Below are 16,307 nucleotides of genomic sequence, written 5' to 3' on the forward strand. Positions count from 1 at the left end.
GGAAGAAAAGGCTTTCAAAACATCAGGCTGGTAATTTATCAAAAGCTGCAAGTGTTCTATTGAGGGACCTCACATCACCCATCAGAGGCACTTAATGATCTCTCCCTCTCTTCAGCCTGAAGTCCCGACTTCAGTGGAATACTCAGATCCAGATTAAAGCACTGAGTGGCTCCGACAGGACAGGAGAGATGAAACCAACGTGCCCATCCAGGAGGAAAAACTTCAGGCCAGCTGGATCCCATCAGGAATTCATTTGAAAGCTGAAAATATTAAATATTCACACAATGTCTAACTACAACTAAAGGGCATTTATTAAAACGGAATTCCTGTCAGGAAACACTGTCTTTAGCTTCTTTTAGCCAACATGATCCCAATTTCAGGGTTTTATGGCCCAGACTCATTTTGCAGCCCTGAACAAAGCTGCTTGGATGTTTATTTATCCCTGGAAGTTTTATAGAGCCAGCATTGTACAAGTAAAGCTTAAATGAGAGGTGCCTTGCATCCACTAGAAATAATAAGAGCAGGGAAAAAAAAGTGTTAAATCCACATTCCTGATTTATTCTCCACAGCGTGCCCAAAAATGATTATTTCTCATTTCCAAGCTTAAACACTTGAACAGCCACTTTATCTCACTTTTAGCTGCTCCAAGAGTGTCAGGAAGCTTTAGCAATTATGAAAAAAGCACTTGAAGACCTGAAGGTTGGCCCAGTCGTGCTGACTCCATTCTTCCAAGCATCTTTCAGATCCCTTTTCCGCTGCAATATCTTCTGTCAGCTGAGTTTCTGGAACTCACCCCTATTTCCAGGGGGAATTTTAGCACAGGCACCAGAGCTGCATCCGGGGAACTGAAGAGATGAAACTTCTTCCCTTGCTGTAGAGAAATCTCTAAAGCTATTGTTAAAATCACCTGTTCCTTGGAACAAAGGCCATTCTCCATTTAATGGGGTTTTTTCTGCTGGTGAGTCACTGTCGCTCAGCAAGCAGCATTAAAAAGTTCATTTAAACTCTGCCTGAAAGTTCATTTAAGTTTTTTCCCCTCAGAGATCCACTTTACAGGCTTAAAAAAAGGGAAGAGATTTAAACAGAGGACACATCTCTGATTGGCAGCACTTCCAATGGAGAAAGTGGCTCTGGAAAATTCTGCCAAGTGAAACATGAAAAAAGAAAATCTCAGTTTCTAAACGCTGGTGCTTCTCACAGAACATTTCTTACTTCATTTCAACAGAAGAAAAACCAACATCAGAGGGCAGGGCACAGTGGATTCTCAGAGCTGTTATTTTTATTTACACATTCTCTCCTGTCACCCAATCTATTTCCCACAGGAAAGTCCTTGGGAGTCAGGGCACCAAATGTATTTTACACCTGGGATACTGAGGCACATTTGATGTAAATACATGAAGGAAGAACTTTTTGGGGGGTTCTATCCTGTGCTAACCAAGGTACACCCCAACCCTTCAGGCACCTGCAATGTACTGTGTAATTAGACAAGTTTCCTACTGGTTTGACTGGATTTGGCTTAAACAGAGAAAAACAACCTGGTTTGAGTGGTTTTTGAGTGGTTTCTGCTCCACTGGATGCCCAGTTAGCTTCTGGGAGTGGCAGTGCCTTAGGATGAAACGTTAAAAGCTTTTCCAGACCCTCCTTTTAGTGCCTTGCCTAAGGCCAAAAAGAATTTAAAGCACAGCAGGAACCAGAGCCCCAGAATTCCCAAATTTAAGAGCCTCCTCTTCTACCTGAACTTTACATTTTCTGCAAGCACCCAGTTCAAGCTGCTGTTTCACCACAGAACCTGAGATTCGAGCACAAATTTCCCCATTAACTCCTCCAGGAAAAGCCATTCCCATCCATTCAGTAAGTTTGGATGGACTGTTGGTTATCCCCATCCAGCAAACCTGGGAATAGCCCCAAAGTCACCACTCCCCGTGGACATTTAATCCACACAGATGATGCATTTCAGATCCTCGTCCATGTGCTCCTTCAGGTCAGTGCAAATTACAAAGAAAACCTTTCAGCCGCAGGTCACAACACTCTGCAGGATAAGGGAGCTTGGTTTTAAACATCTGGACCCTGGATTCCATCCTTATCTGCAAGGGACTGGTAAATCCTCCCATTCACCCCCTCTGGATGCTCTGCCATTATCCCTCCTTTCCCACCCACTCAAGTTGCAGATGTACCCCAAAAACTACTGCAGGAAAAGCTTAATAAATTTATAATCAGCAGTAGTATATTCCAGCTGTCCCGTAGATCTTCACTTGGGTCAGGCCACCCCAAAAGAGGTCTCGTTGGCAGGCCAGATTTGTCCTCACACCTGGAGAGAACCGCCTGCCTTGCTCCTTTCTAAACCCAAGGTTTGGCTTGTGAAGCAGCCCGGGGAGGTTTTTTTAATCCCTGTTTAGCCTAGCATGAAATTGTTTTGCAGGTAGCGATGGATTCTGCGGCGGCTTCTCCCCTTGTTGGGTAATTTGCTGTGCTGGAGAGGCCCGTGCTGAACCAGGGCGTCCCCTTATCAGCAGTGTCACAACAGCTGTGTCCAACGAGCCCTTTGGCATCTCCTGTCACTGCCTCTCTCCTGCTCCCGGGCTCTGAGGCACTGCTTTCACTTCTCCTAAACAGAACAGACAGCTCCTCACACGGAGGGATGGTTGGCAGCTCCCTGATTGTTCAAGACAAAAGGTTTTGCTGCAAAAGGTTTTTTGGTTTCGTTGTTCATCATCTTGGGTTTGCCAGACAGTGCAAAGAAGGAGCTGCTTCTCGCTAGTCTGCATTCTTGCCATTTTAAACTGCGATTTTCCTTAGAAAAACAGAACCAGGCACCTTTTAGAACAATTCATCTCCTTTACTGGGTGAACTAAATGTGGGGGGTTTTATAAAGTGAAGGATCTGTGTTTAATTTTGTACCTCTCAGTGCTGGGGCAGTCTTTAACTCCCAGCTAAGATCAGTTACTTCATTCTACTGCAGCTCCAATCTCTAAGTTTCCCCCACACTTTTCTCTTTGCCTCCACTCCTCATTTATCCTCATTTATCCTCGTTTAGCTCCTTCCTCTTTACAGCACTGCCATTCCTGTCTTCCCCCTTTTCCCCTGAGCCTGTCGTGCCTCTGATCCTTGCTCCTTCCAGCCACCACCTCTGTGCTCTCATTTTCCTACTGAGCTGCCACGACTGGAAAAATTTAAGGGGGTTTTGTCTGATTGGAGAAGGACTTTACAGGAATCCCATCTCCCTCCTAGGAGATCACACAGCTGACTTCCAATTTGTTGATCATAATTTCTGCTGGACAGAGGCAGCAATGAATTTATTTCCTACACTTCAGGGTCACTTGGAGCTGTTCTTACCCATGGAAATTTTCTTTAAATGTTGGCAACTCTATTCTGGGCCAGGAATCCAATTTTACTCATTCTTCATCATGAGTAAGAATAGCAGAATTGAGCACTTAAAATCCTCTACATTAAGATATTTTTCATCAAAATAACCCCAAAATTTACAGATGTGAATTTTCCCTCACCACATATCCCTTGACCTTAACTTCTCTGGAAATCTGAGCCCTGGAAGACTTACAAGTGTTACAAATCTGCAGACAGCCAAGCTCTTAGAGGAAGAAATGTCAGTCTCTAATAGCTGAACCCACTTCAAATCATCCAGCTTGCCTGGAAAGACTGTTCGACCAATTTCCAAGAATACCAATCACATGTTAGATTCTCTTACTGGAAATTCAAGGAGGAAAAAAAGTTTGCTTGGTGAAATGTCACCCAGTGAGAAGCATTTGGTAGGGAGAAAAAGCACTGGAACTTGTTTTCTCTTGATGTTTAGCCATTTTGTTTACATCTGGAAAAATGAATGTCAGTTCCACTTCAAAATCAAAGCGTTTTGTATTTATGGTTCTTGTACTCTGTTTTCCTTTAAAGCCACAAGGATATTCACAAAGAATTTTCTGTGAAAACAACGGTTTTCACTTCCATTGTTCTCCCTTCCCCATTGCAGCAGAAAAGAGAGACAATTTCAAAGCCAGCTCTAAACAGAATCCATATTCAGAGCATTTATTGCTTTAATTATTGTTTGCATATGAAATTTGGGACAGCAGCCCTCTTAGGGGACAGCTGCACTCACCAGCTGAGCAGCTGCCTAGGGGAGAAGGCCCTGCGGTTCTCTCCTCAGCTCATTCCACAGAAACTCCCACCCAACACTCCTGAAATCAGGTCTGGGACTGATCCTGCTGCTCCCTGGGATGCAGTGGATGTGTCCATCCCGCACAATCAGGGATCCAAACTCAAATTTAACGGGAAGGATGAGATTGTGCAGATAAAATCCAAGGCTCAGCTGGGCTGGATCACACAGAGGAGCTTCTTTAGCAGCAGCTGGAGATTTTTGCAGCATGTTTTTTGTGGTTCTGCAGGGCCAGCAAAGATTTGCCTCCTCACCCCTTGGCTTGAGGTTCCATCCTCATTTAAGAGAGCAAAGCTTGCCCACACTCAGTGAAGCGAGTCAGGCACCACCTGTCTCCGAGTCTTCCCATTGCTCAAACCCTCACAAATAATTCAGCAGAGATTTCACACCACGAGACCAGAGCCAAAGCGCTTTGCACCACCAGCAGCTGCTGTGGCTTTTGTTGTGGAAACCAGTTTGGCTTGGAACCCAACTTTCCCCCGTGTGACCCTTGGATGACAGCTGGCACTTCCCAGCCCCAGCAGCCCCCGAGGGGCACTGCCAGCTGTACCACCCCTGTGACAAGGCAAACACACAGGGCTGCCACCAGCAGCATCAGGTCACTGCATCAGCAGTTGACACTTGGAAGAAAAGATGCCAAAAAAGTGAAAGCAGCTTAAAATAAAGAGAAAAATCAGGTGATTTTTGCAGGTGATTCGCAGGCACAGGTTATTTTCCCAAAAGCTGCATTAGCTACATCATTATCAATGCCTCAGACACCTGTAAAAGCTGAAGTGGGTGAAATGTTGGAGGAGTGATGCTTGAACAAGTGGGAAGTGTTTTGCCAGTTTGCAGAGCTGTCCTGCTGCTTGGCTGAGCTGCCATGGCAATCCCAGTGCTGGTTTTCATATTCTGCCTCCCTTTTGACATTGCAATCGTGGCAAGGTCAGGGTTGGAGACCCTTCAGGAAATTGAACTGCAGCTAATTGTCAGCTCAGAGAGACAAAGGCAGAAAAACACCGGTTTGAGAGCTGGATCTGGGAAATCTTGGCAGGGAAAGGACCCTGAGAGAACGAGTTGTATTCATGAGGAGTACAAGAGAATCATTTTCAAAGCAGGGGGTTTCATTTTCTTCTTCATTCTGGGCTTTCATTTCCTCCTTCAATCTCTACTTTTGAGCACCAAGATGTGCCACCGGCTCCAAAGCCATTTCAGCACCAAATAACCTCAGAACAGGAAAATTACAGCTCCAGCTCCCACCAAACTGGGAGCAATACAAGCTCAGACGAAAGGTGCTTTATTTTTGGGATGGCACAGCAGGTGTGGAAACCCATCTGGCTTTAAGACAATCAGAACCATTATTAATCACCGAAAGAACACAGTGGTTGGGGAAAGAACAGCAGCAAGGGGCCTAAAGGGAATTCAAGTCTCCTTTTGGGGAGTGCTCTGCATTTTAGCTGATACAGAGTAAAACACACGAGGTCATTGTACAGCAGTGAAACTTAGGGAAATTGAACCTTGCAGTCCTTCTCTAGGGGAGAATTAAAGGTATTGATGAATCCTCACCCTCCCTGGGTATGAAGGCACAAGGAAAATCCTAGCAGATCAACTCAAAGTGCTCCACTGTGTTGGACTTCAACAATTCAACACTTGCACAGTTCCACTTCAGTGCTGAGCTCACTCCAAGGATAATCCTGGAGGCTGAGGGAAAAAGAATGAGAATATCCCTAAAATTAGATTCCCTCCTGCAGATCCAGGGCAGAGGAACTTGTCCCTGGGCTCAATAATCTGATTCACAGGACAGGAAGAGGGGACAACATGAGGCCAAGCTGGCTGGGGAGGGGGAACACTTCTTCAGAATTATTCAATCAAAATTTCCCTCTCAGTCCCTGAAACTTCTCCATGTGGCAGCCAGGAGCCCAAACCCTCCCGATGGGATTTCAGCACCATTATTTCAGAATAAATCCTTGCTTAGGATGGCTCTAGACCAGACTCCAGACAAGAATTTCCAGACCCCTCAGAAGCCAAGGGAAACAGTAAATACCTGTCCTGAAGAAGGCTCTTGCTTCTCACCACTGCTGGGAAAACCCCAGCAAAGTCATCTTGTGATGAATGAATGGTTTTGTACAGCAACACAGAAAACAGAAGTGAGAAAATACAGGCACCCAGAGCAAGGTTTGAATTTAAACAGCTTCCAAACCCAGCTACAAACCAACCAGTAACCAGCCAAGAGAGACTAAAGGAGGCAGAACACAACACAATCCCTCAGACAAACCATTGCAATAATCAATCCCCTCAGCAGCAAAGGCCTGAGCTAAGCACTCTGCTTTGCTAGCATTTATTCCTCAGATATTGTGTCAGCAAAGGAAAAGCAAGCTGGGGTCTGTTACTTATCTACAAATACTTGCTCTGTGCAAATGCACATTTGTAAGTTGTTGGGGCTTTTTTCCAAATAAACACCGTGGTAGAGGCAGCTGCAGAACAACAACAACAAAAGAACAGTGAAATAATCGATCTCACAGAAGAAATGGTTTCCCAGATGGAAGAGAAACAAAACCTGTATTACATCTCCTGCCCCTGATGCCTTTCCGTGGTCTTAAAATCAAGAGTCAAACATGGTTAGAAGGGAAAAAGGGATTTTACCTTGGGATTTATTTTAAGGATCCTTAGGTGCACGTGTCCAGGTCAAATGCACTGAAATGCACCCCACAAAATGCACCCCCAAAAGATTGATATATCATTATGGATGTTACTAATTAGCACATCTATCAAAAATTCCCCAATGAGAGGCTCGAGTGAGCCCCCCTCCCCAAGGAACCTTCCCTGGATGGTTCTATCTTGGTTTACAGAATGTGTTCTGGAGAGCACCTTGGGCTCTGGGGCACACTGATCCCTGGCTACGAAGCACTGGGAATACAGAAGTTGTAAAAAAAGGTGTAACGGGTATAAAAGAAAAGGCAAAAAATCTTCATGGCATCACCCCTGCCAAGCCTTTCCAAGCATTGACAAATGAAGAGTTGTTTTGGAATTAGGAATTGCTGCTTAACTGCCACCCGTTAGAACAACTTCCCACTCTCACTCCTGAGCTCTTGACCACAAGCAGATTTTCTCAGTATTTTCTGCCAGCAGTGTGTACTGCCTCAGCTGCCTGATTTTCCAAGGGTGTGTGAAGTATTCCTGAAAATTCCACATTCTTGGATGTGAACACAGGAACACGGCGCTATTTAGGGGAGCCATGGATTTATTTACACAGGGACAAAGCACACACACACACCCCCCCCCCCACTCACCAGGGCTTACACAGTGCCTGGAAAATCTCTAAAATCGTGTTTCTTACACGAGCTTTGCATTCTCTTTTCCACAGCACAGAATTCTGACTGCAACCAAAGTTAAAAACCACCAGGCAGCTTCTCTCTCCTTCCTCCTTGTCCAGCATTCCCTCTGAAATATTAATCCAACTGAAAGCAATAAAAAATCAGAGTAAATCAGCACCTAAAGCAAGTGAATCAGACGAGCATCAATCAGCGCGTTTTCAGCACAGGTTTCTGTGTTTGCTGCAAGGGCAGCAGGGACCGAGCCTTGCCAGGGAAATGGCTCATCCAAAGATGTCACCTCAGCTGGGGACGAAGGACAAGCAGCCCTTCTTCCCTCTGTGCTGCAGGTGAACGCTACAGCCACCTGCAAGGTCAATAAAGCAGCAGAAAGACTCATCAGGGGAACTTTCATCACTGGCAAGTACTTGGTTGTTCTGTGCCTGCTGAGCTGCTTCCCACAGCGATGGACTCTTTTTGATGTTTTTTTTTTTTTTTGGTGAGAGTCAACAATTCAGAGTTTCTGAGGCATTAAACCCACATTTTTACCCTGGTGTGGGGTTTCTATCTGCCACATTTTTATTTTATGTGCGTTTCCCCCCCGCCCCCACTCAAAAATCAAGCAAAAACTACCTGGGACTGTATTACTGTATCCTGCAGCCGTAGGGAGGAGAGGAGAGAGATCCAGCAGGCAGGAACTGTGCAGCAAGATTGATTTATTTAATTATATTACAAACTCTTTTATAGATTTTTTTCTTCATCATCTAATTGGACAAAGGCCACCCCTTGGGGTGACTGGCTACAATCCTAAAACATCCACTGTCAAAATATTTTCCTACTGTACCAGAAACAAAGCTCGGCAAGGTCACAGGTGTTCATAGCTTATAGAACTCTGCTGATATCTTCCGTGAGGGAGAAAAATATCTCACGGGCTTAGAAAGAAGCAGGAAAATTTCTTGCTAACAGCATTTTTGTATCCACAGGACTGAGCTTTTTTTCCCCTCCTCTTTTTTTAAAGGATTATGAAGCAATTCCGGCTACCACTGAGCATTTCAATGCAGTGTGAAATCGTGGCACCTCTCCCTGCTTCTGCAGCCCATCTTTCCCCCTCATCCTTTTCAGGAGCAATGACAAAGCCCTGCTAATGGCTCTGCTTTCGTTGCAACCTTCAATTTAACAACCACCACCAAAAAACGTTCGCAAGAAGAGCTTAATGCTTTAATTGGTGCTCATTTTAAAGAGTTCATTAGACAGGCAGCACTTTGGGTCTGATTTTCCAGCCTATCCGACCTGCCACAGGCTGGGATCAAGCAGGGATATTAATTAACAAGCCCTGGGTCATCTCTGTCTCTGCAGACACATGAAGGTGCTGCTGCTGGGTCACAGGGGAGCAGAGGCAGCGTGTGGAGCACTTAAAATGCTTTTTGTCCCCTTCTTTCACCCCTGCCAAGGATGGATTACACAGGCCAACACCTGCAGCAAAGGGACTGGGAGAACAGCTTGGGGAAAAGGCTCTGAGAACAGAAGGATTTTTGCTTTCTGTTGCACAGGGGCATTCCAGTGCCATGGAGACTGCAGCAGGAAGGGAGCACTCGAGAGTTATCTGCTTTATGTTGCATCTCTCCACTGCAGAGCTCGAGTCAGGAGCAGTTCTACACAAATCTGTGAGTGTTCCCAGGGGAAAAATGGGGTGGAGCAGAGTCTGGAGTCGAGCACACGATCACCCTCAGTGGGGAGTGAATTAGTGCTCAGGTTTTTGGAGATCTGAGCCTCACCCCCAGGTCCAACATCCGCTCACGGCAAGAATTCAGGATGAAGTCAGGCTGACATCTCTGCCTCAGCCTCACACCAGTGGATTTTGGTCCCTTCTGGAGGTGTGCCACAGTCTGAACTCCAACCTCTGACCTTCTATGATGCCACTTTTTTCAGAGCAGCTTTACCTGAAATGTGAGTCCCTGGCAGAAACCCCACAGCAGGCTACAAATCCAGAAAAATTAAAGGAAATGCAACTATTTTGAAGCCTCGAGTCTCCCATCTCTCAGTCATATTTCCCTGAGGTGTTTTTGTGCTTCTTTGGATGATGTTTCAATTTTTAGTAGGAAAAAGCCAAAAGCTTTGTATTAAAAGACTTTGTACTAAAAACTACCTTCAGACCCAGCACAAACCAGAGGCCTGATCTCAAACGAGCTGGGCTCTGAAGGGATCAGCTGACATTCAACATCTCCACTAAGTTCAAGAGTAAAAAAGGCTATTAGGCAAATAAAGCACGCAGGAAACAGCACTTTTGGAGCTGAGACAGAAAGGTTCAGCCTTGCCATAACCACTCAGTGTCAAAGGAGTCACGGGAGAAGCCAATTATCCCCAAAATGGTAGCAGGGGATCTCATCACTTAGAAAAACATGTAAGGAAATAATTTCCTCCGATGTAAACAGATTTTCTTGGGGAAAACCAAAGGAACTGTTAAGAGTTGCAGCTGTACAGTTCTGACTGTGCAGCAGAGAAGTATCAGGTGCTCAGGCACAATCTTGAAATTGTTAATTACCCAGTTCTTTGAGCTGTAGAAAATTATCCCTGTTGAAAAAAAAAAAAAACCAACCAAACCAAAAACCATTCAACTACTTTTCCTGCCACTGGGCAAAAATTAGGGCATGTGAAGAGAGAGCACCTGAGCTTCCAACGTTCAGTTCACAAAGCCATAGTAAAATTAACATTTTACCTCTTATATTTCAACTCCAGAAGCTTTTGTTCTGAAGGAATATCCACTCCTCCGCCCCCTCAGGAAGGCTCCAGGTCCATGGCCTTAAAGGAAAATTAAGAGGTGCCTTCTCCAAGGTGTTGGCAGCACTATCAGAGCTCAACTCCTGCTGCATCACCTTCTCATTGTGTCTAATGGCCGGAATTGAGACCAAAACGAAGATTCCACAGGGCCATCTTTGCAGCTACGTTTTATAGCTCATTCTGAAGCCATGGGGGAAAGCTTGGGGATTTTTTTAAGGGCATTCCAACTTCTTTCCATTGGCACTGCCTGGTGTTTGCTTTCAGGAGGAGTCATTGTCCAGCAAGGTGCTCAGTTAGAAACTTCACCCTTTTTAACCTGAACTTTGAATGCCACCCCAAAGCTGTCTGGCTTCCCTGAGCAGATGAAGAAATAAGCACAATATCCTCTCTGAGCTATTAACAGCAAAGCAGAACCAAACCAGGGTTGTGACACAGCTTTTAAATGCGAAGGAAGAGGCGAGATTTAGCCAATAACCTGCTGAGTTATTTCCCTTCTTTCTCGTTACAGTGGGAGAAAATGAGGGGCTGTGTCCAAGGGAAGCGTGACAGCAGTGGGAAAGGACAGAAGGGGGGGAGCAGGTTCACATCTGAGTGATGCTGAGCAGAGGGTCCCTCCTGGATTCTCTCCCATCTCCATCCCCACCCTCCCTGGTGTCACTTCCCTCAACACCCTCATTTTTCAAGCTCATAATGGAAAGTGCGACAGCAGAAATTTCATTACACTTACGATGACATATCCCCACATTAATTTCCTGTCTAATCAATTATAATACTTCTCACAAAAGCAATTCTTTTTCCCAGGGAAATGCATAAAGCCAGAAAGATGTCCCTAAACAGTTTGAGCCATACATTTGGCAAGTTCAGTTCTTCAGTAACTGCTTGAGAAGAATGAAAGCGATGCTTCAATCTTAACTGGAAAAGGAGAACAAAATGCATATTGTGTGGAGATTTAATAGCAGTTGTGAGGCACCACAGACATCAGGCATTTGCAGGGTGATGTTCAAGCAGAAAACAGCTCCTTATTTCAGGGCAAATACACGTTCAGACCAGTCCTGAAAATCTCCACTCTAAGCACAAAAGATCTCTCCTGTTGAATTTTCAGAGCTAAGACTAAACCCTCACCTAACTACACCACTCATGAGTTAAGGTAGTGCCAATTTCAGGCTTTTACCAGCTGGAAATAATTCTGAGCACGGGAGTGGTGTTATTGGACACCCCACAGAGTGCATCTGCAGAACGTTGTTTGGAAATGATAAATTGGGACGTGCTGCCTCATGAATAATGCGGCTTCATCACAAAACGATGGCTCAGAAATAAATCCAAGTCCTTGGGCATTTCAGCAAACATTTTTGTGCCTTAAAGAGGGAGAAAGGGAAGAGATATATGAAGAGGAGGTGCAGAAACAGTTCCTAAGCTGCCACTGGTGGCTTTTCAGCCAACTCCTCAGTCGGGCTGATGAAGGTCCCGAACAACTTCACTGCAGTAACAACTGCCAGCAATTTTATGGCTCATTTTGGAGCCATTCAGCTAAACTCTCAATCTTGGGAGTTTTAGCAGCTATTAAACTGTGTTCTCACATATTTCCAGGGTACCCAATGACATCAGGCAAGACAACAGCTGCATATATGAAGGTTATAGGACATAGCTTGTGTTTAAGACATCCTATATCTGAATGCTACCAGAGGAGAGGAAGCTGTGAATGTTACACAGAACAGCTCTGAGCTGCTTTACCAGGATCAGTTAAAACATATTCCAGACTTTTATTTAGTGCGATTTCGAAGCAGAAATCCTCTGTAAAATGTACACTTCACATGACCTCAAACAGGGAGATGCTTTGGTAAATGTTTTGGAAGCTTTGGTAAATGTTTTCTTATTCAGAGAATTTTGTCCAAGTGCTTTAGGTACCTGCAACACTTCTGAAATTTCAGCACAAAGAACATTCAGAGCACGTCCTGAAGCCATTTGCAGAAGCCAGCCAGAAGGTGAATTACCTGCTTTCTTCTGAGCTAAAATTCCTCAAGAAAACCCCGGGGCTGTAGGAGGTAAAACACAATGGCTGTGCAATTAGAGAGGTTTCTAATCAAAAGTTCCTTGCTGTGGTTATTCCAGGCTTTGATCATTCCCTTTTCTGCATTCACAGGAAACAGGATCCATTTAAAGTATCACACCCATCATGTTCATTACCAACCGCCAGGAAAAGCTGCAATCCTCTGAGGGATGCCTGCAAAGCTTCCTCCCGTTTCCCTCTTCGTTTCATTTTTATTTATGATACTTAATATTCAGCCCAGATGATAATTTCAGGAACTCTCCCCCAATTAATAACATGGAGATTTATGCAGTTCTCTAGTTTGCATACTTAATTTCCCCCCAGTTTGTCTGCTTTACTATAATTCCTCTGATGTTTACTTTGTCTTGATAATGTTGCAAGGTTAAAAAGGAACTATCACTTGAACATTCATTATTAATTCCTCCTAAGTATCTCCAATTAATTTCCTGAATAGATTGGTACTTTATGACATTAGTTATTGATTGTTTGGAAGCAAACTTCCAATTACCAATGGAGTTTTACCAGCATTCAAAACTTGGAATATTCTTCTGCTAAGCACAGCAGGCTTAAAGAGGCAACACCTCCTTTAGAGTCACAGCTGTAGCACAAATGATGAAACAGCCCCAAAATCCTCTGTTTTTTCAGCTGTATTTCAATTGACAGGCACAAATATAAATAAAGATAAATTCTTTTTGGCAAAGACAAATTCTACAGTTGTAGCTTCATCAGCATTGTGGGATCCAAATTACAGAAACTCTGTGGCACAAACTCACCACAACAAAAAAAATATCAGGTAAACAAGAGACAGACACAAAACCTAGAGAACCAAAGTGATTTCTCATCCAACAGCCAAAGTCAAGGGAGAAAGAGACCAAAAATACTGCCCAAGAATTGAAGATTCTTAATTTCAGCACCAGTTTCTTCCTTCTCTTCCTCACAAGAGCAATTCCTGAATGCTGGCAGACAAACCGAAGGCCACTGTAGATTATCTGTGGTTTTTTCATCTCCCCCCCTATTTGAATGCTTTGTAAGGAATTTAGCTCAGAGCTCCAAAAGCAGCAAAAATCGAAATCAAGGATAGAAACAGGCCCAGCTCCCTTTGCTCTGTTCCCATCCAAGGCAAGAACAGCTCAGGGCAGGCGTTTTTTAAAGTCCCACAGAAGAATCATCCCGAAGTAACTTCCATCTCCCCATGGCCATTAAATCCTGCCCTTCAAATGAGGTTTAAGCATCTCTGTCCGCTCCATTTTTCTCACGGACACTGTGGATATGGGAAATAAGGATCTCAAAGCCCTTCAGAGCTCTTAATCAAGGCAACCCAAAACCTCTTTGTAGAAATACCATTATTGGGCTTGTGTCTCCTCTGCTTCATCAATACATCCTCGTTAGAAAACAAGGAGTACAGTGAAATAAAGTTGTTGTTCTCATCCAGCTGCCTGTGTCAGTCAAGAGCTAAAAGCTTCAAGGTTCTCCTCAGCCTCCTTTGCTTTCCTGCCCCTGCTGCTGCACAAAGCACATCAGGCAACATTTGGCTTCTGCAATCATCATTTTACCCAGGGAGCTCCGTGATTGGCACCGCCAGGAAAGAAAGGAAATGCAAATGGGAAAGGAGATGCAAGTGTGGGAACCTGCTCAATCTAACTGAAAAATAACTCATTTAGCAAAAATCGTTGGGAGAAATAAACGCTGTCAGAGCCAGGAGTCAAACAGTAAATAAGCCTTAGCCAATTTCAACGTGGAGCTGCTTAGAACCATTCCTCACTGTAATGTGCAGTTTAAGCACTTAGGAAAATTGCCAGGAGGTGTCAAAACAGCCAAAAGAAGTCTGAAAATAAAATTGCACATAAATAAATCCCCCTCAGCCCTGCCAGACATCTCGGGTTCACGAACTTCCACAAAGCTCTGCTATATTGAGGGGAGAGCTGTTTTCCAGCCATATGTGGTCAGAGGATGATCATTTCTCCTTTTCCATGCATAAACTGCCTTCTTCTGTACCCCTTAACCCAAAATTCCAGCCTCAGTTTTGTGATATTTGGCATCTTGGTACCTTTGCACTAAATTATCCTTCAAAACATCAGAAAGGATAAAGACAGGCGTGTTCTGCGGTTTATTACTGTTATTTGTCTAGATAGAAACACACATAGCCTCAAATATTCTTATTTCTCATCACTTCATCGGAAAAGCTGGGGCTAAACACTGCAGAGATAATCAAAACTCCACAGGGAAAGTCCCAGCCAGAGAACTGAACTTCAGAGTTACTAAATCAGAAGAAGTCTGTTGGTTTCCCGCTCCTCCTTCCCAATTATTCCCTTCTTTCCCCCTCCTTACTCCCCGGAGCAGGTGCACACACCCACCCTGCTCATTTCCCTTCAATAGCCAGCACTAATTAGTATTTCAAAACCAACCTTCCCTCCAAACCCCTGTTTCCATTGCAGGTGGAGTTTAAAGGCAGCAGTACCAACACTGCACATCAGAGCTGCCTTTTTCATGCCCCAGCACTGCCCGAGATCTCCTGAGCTCAGCCTTACCCTGGATCAGTGCCTTCAGTGGGGGACTTGGAAAGCTCCCGTTGCTGCAGAAAGATCTACTGGCCAGAGAGGACAATAATCTGCATTTCAGCAGAGCCTCAGGAGAGGCAGCCCTGTCACCTGCCCTGCTTTCTGCTCTGGAGGTGGCAGCTCTTGCACTCAGCACAAACACTTTTTCTCCTGGCTGTAACCAGACACTGACACAAAACCCACTTTCACAACTGTCACCACACCAGATCTGGCCATAAATATACACCAGACATAGCTAAAAATTCGTGTTCCCTGCAAGTCTGAGTGCACCTGCTGTGGAGATGTGCACGGGACACACTTTGTCCCCAGACACAGCATCATCCTCCAGCACAACACAGCAGCAGCCACCTGAGAGGCCAAAGAGCATGGAAACACCTTCCTCAGCTCAGCCACCACCTTCTCAGCAGCCATTTCATGTCTATCGTGCCATTTTTACCTCTGGATTGGGAAATCCTACTCTGGAATCTTGCTTTGCAAGGGAACTTAGGCAGTGCCTTCAAATGTTTTTTAGGTTTCCACATGAAACAAGACTGTAAATGCCGGCTACAAGAGAACAAGTGCAAAGCTCTTGTCAGAAAACTTCTGGGGGCTCAACAGCTGTGGTTGGAAAATCCCCCCAAGGGTATGAGAAGAGCTGCTTTTATCTATTCCTCCTGTGCCACCGCTCTCTCTTTATCCCACATTGTGTCAATGGCATCCAAAGCAGGGGAGTGGGATTAAATATTTGATAGTAAATCACACTCTGTGTGTCAGCTTGCTTTGGATAAAGCTGCTGAATGTGGCCACTGAACATCAAACCCAATTTAAGGAGTCCACAGGAACAAGCTCCTGGCAGCACCCTCTCCTTGTCACTACAGGACCCAGGATTCCCTGGTTTGCAAGCCCATGGAATACTCTCCAGCTTTTCAGATGCTAAAGTTTCAGCATCTCGAGTTAAAAATGCTGATGGGACCTTCCCCAGGAAGTCAGGGTGTCCCCTCGAGGGTCTCAGCACCGCCATGCAAAGCAGGAGATCCCCTTTCTACCTGCCACTTGGAAAAGGCCCCTCCTTGTCCCTGTCCCTCCCCAGCTCCGTTAATGGATCACGGAGTGAGGAGAGAGGTGCTTTTGTTTTCCACGCAGGGAAGGGGAGGGAGCTGCCTCTGTAATTAGGATGACAGCGCTCAGCACAGCTCTCCTGAACAGATGGAGCCCCTTCCCCCTCAGGAAACGCTTCCCACTGCTCAGCCCAGGGCAGAGACATCCACACCCCTGCCACAGCAGGAGAGTTTTCTTACCTGGAGCAAAAGAGGAGCAGTGACAGCGACTCTGCTCCCAGGGAAGCAGCCCAGGAGCTACAGAGGAGCCTTTGGTTTAGAATTCCCTGCTCCCTCCTGCCAAGGATCATCCAACCCACAAGAAACGAGCCAAAATGCTCCTACAAACCTCACCAGCCAAACTTTGTCCTACCTGTTGCTGCCGTGTCTGTCAGT

General features: G+C 45.1%; 1 protein-coding gene across 13 annotated transcripts in view; it reads right to left on the reverse strand.

The window, feature by feature from the left end:
- LOC121667527 (SCO-spondin-like) overlaps window positions 1-14,939 on the reverse strand; it is a 69,395-nt gene extending 54,456 nt beyond the window's left edge. For all 13 annotated transcript variants that reach the window (XR_006017084.1, XM_042034249.1, XM_042034250.1 and 10 more), the window contains exon 1: window positions 14,806-14,939. The gene's annotated coding sequence lies outside the window, so the exon portion shown is untranslated. The remainder of the gene's footprint in view (window positions 1-14,805) is intronic.
- Window positions 14,940-16,307: the final 1,368 nt, after the last annotated feature.

Source organism: Corvus kubaryi, unplaced genomic scaffold (genome assembly GCF_017639235.1).
Source record: "Corvus kubaryi isolate FWS band 111438036 unplaced genomic scaffold, C.kubaryi_AGA036_p1.0 37367, whole genome shotgun sequence".
Lineage (NCBI taxonomy): Eukaryota > Metazoa > Chordata > Aves > Passeriformes > Corvidae > Corvus > Corvus kubaryi.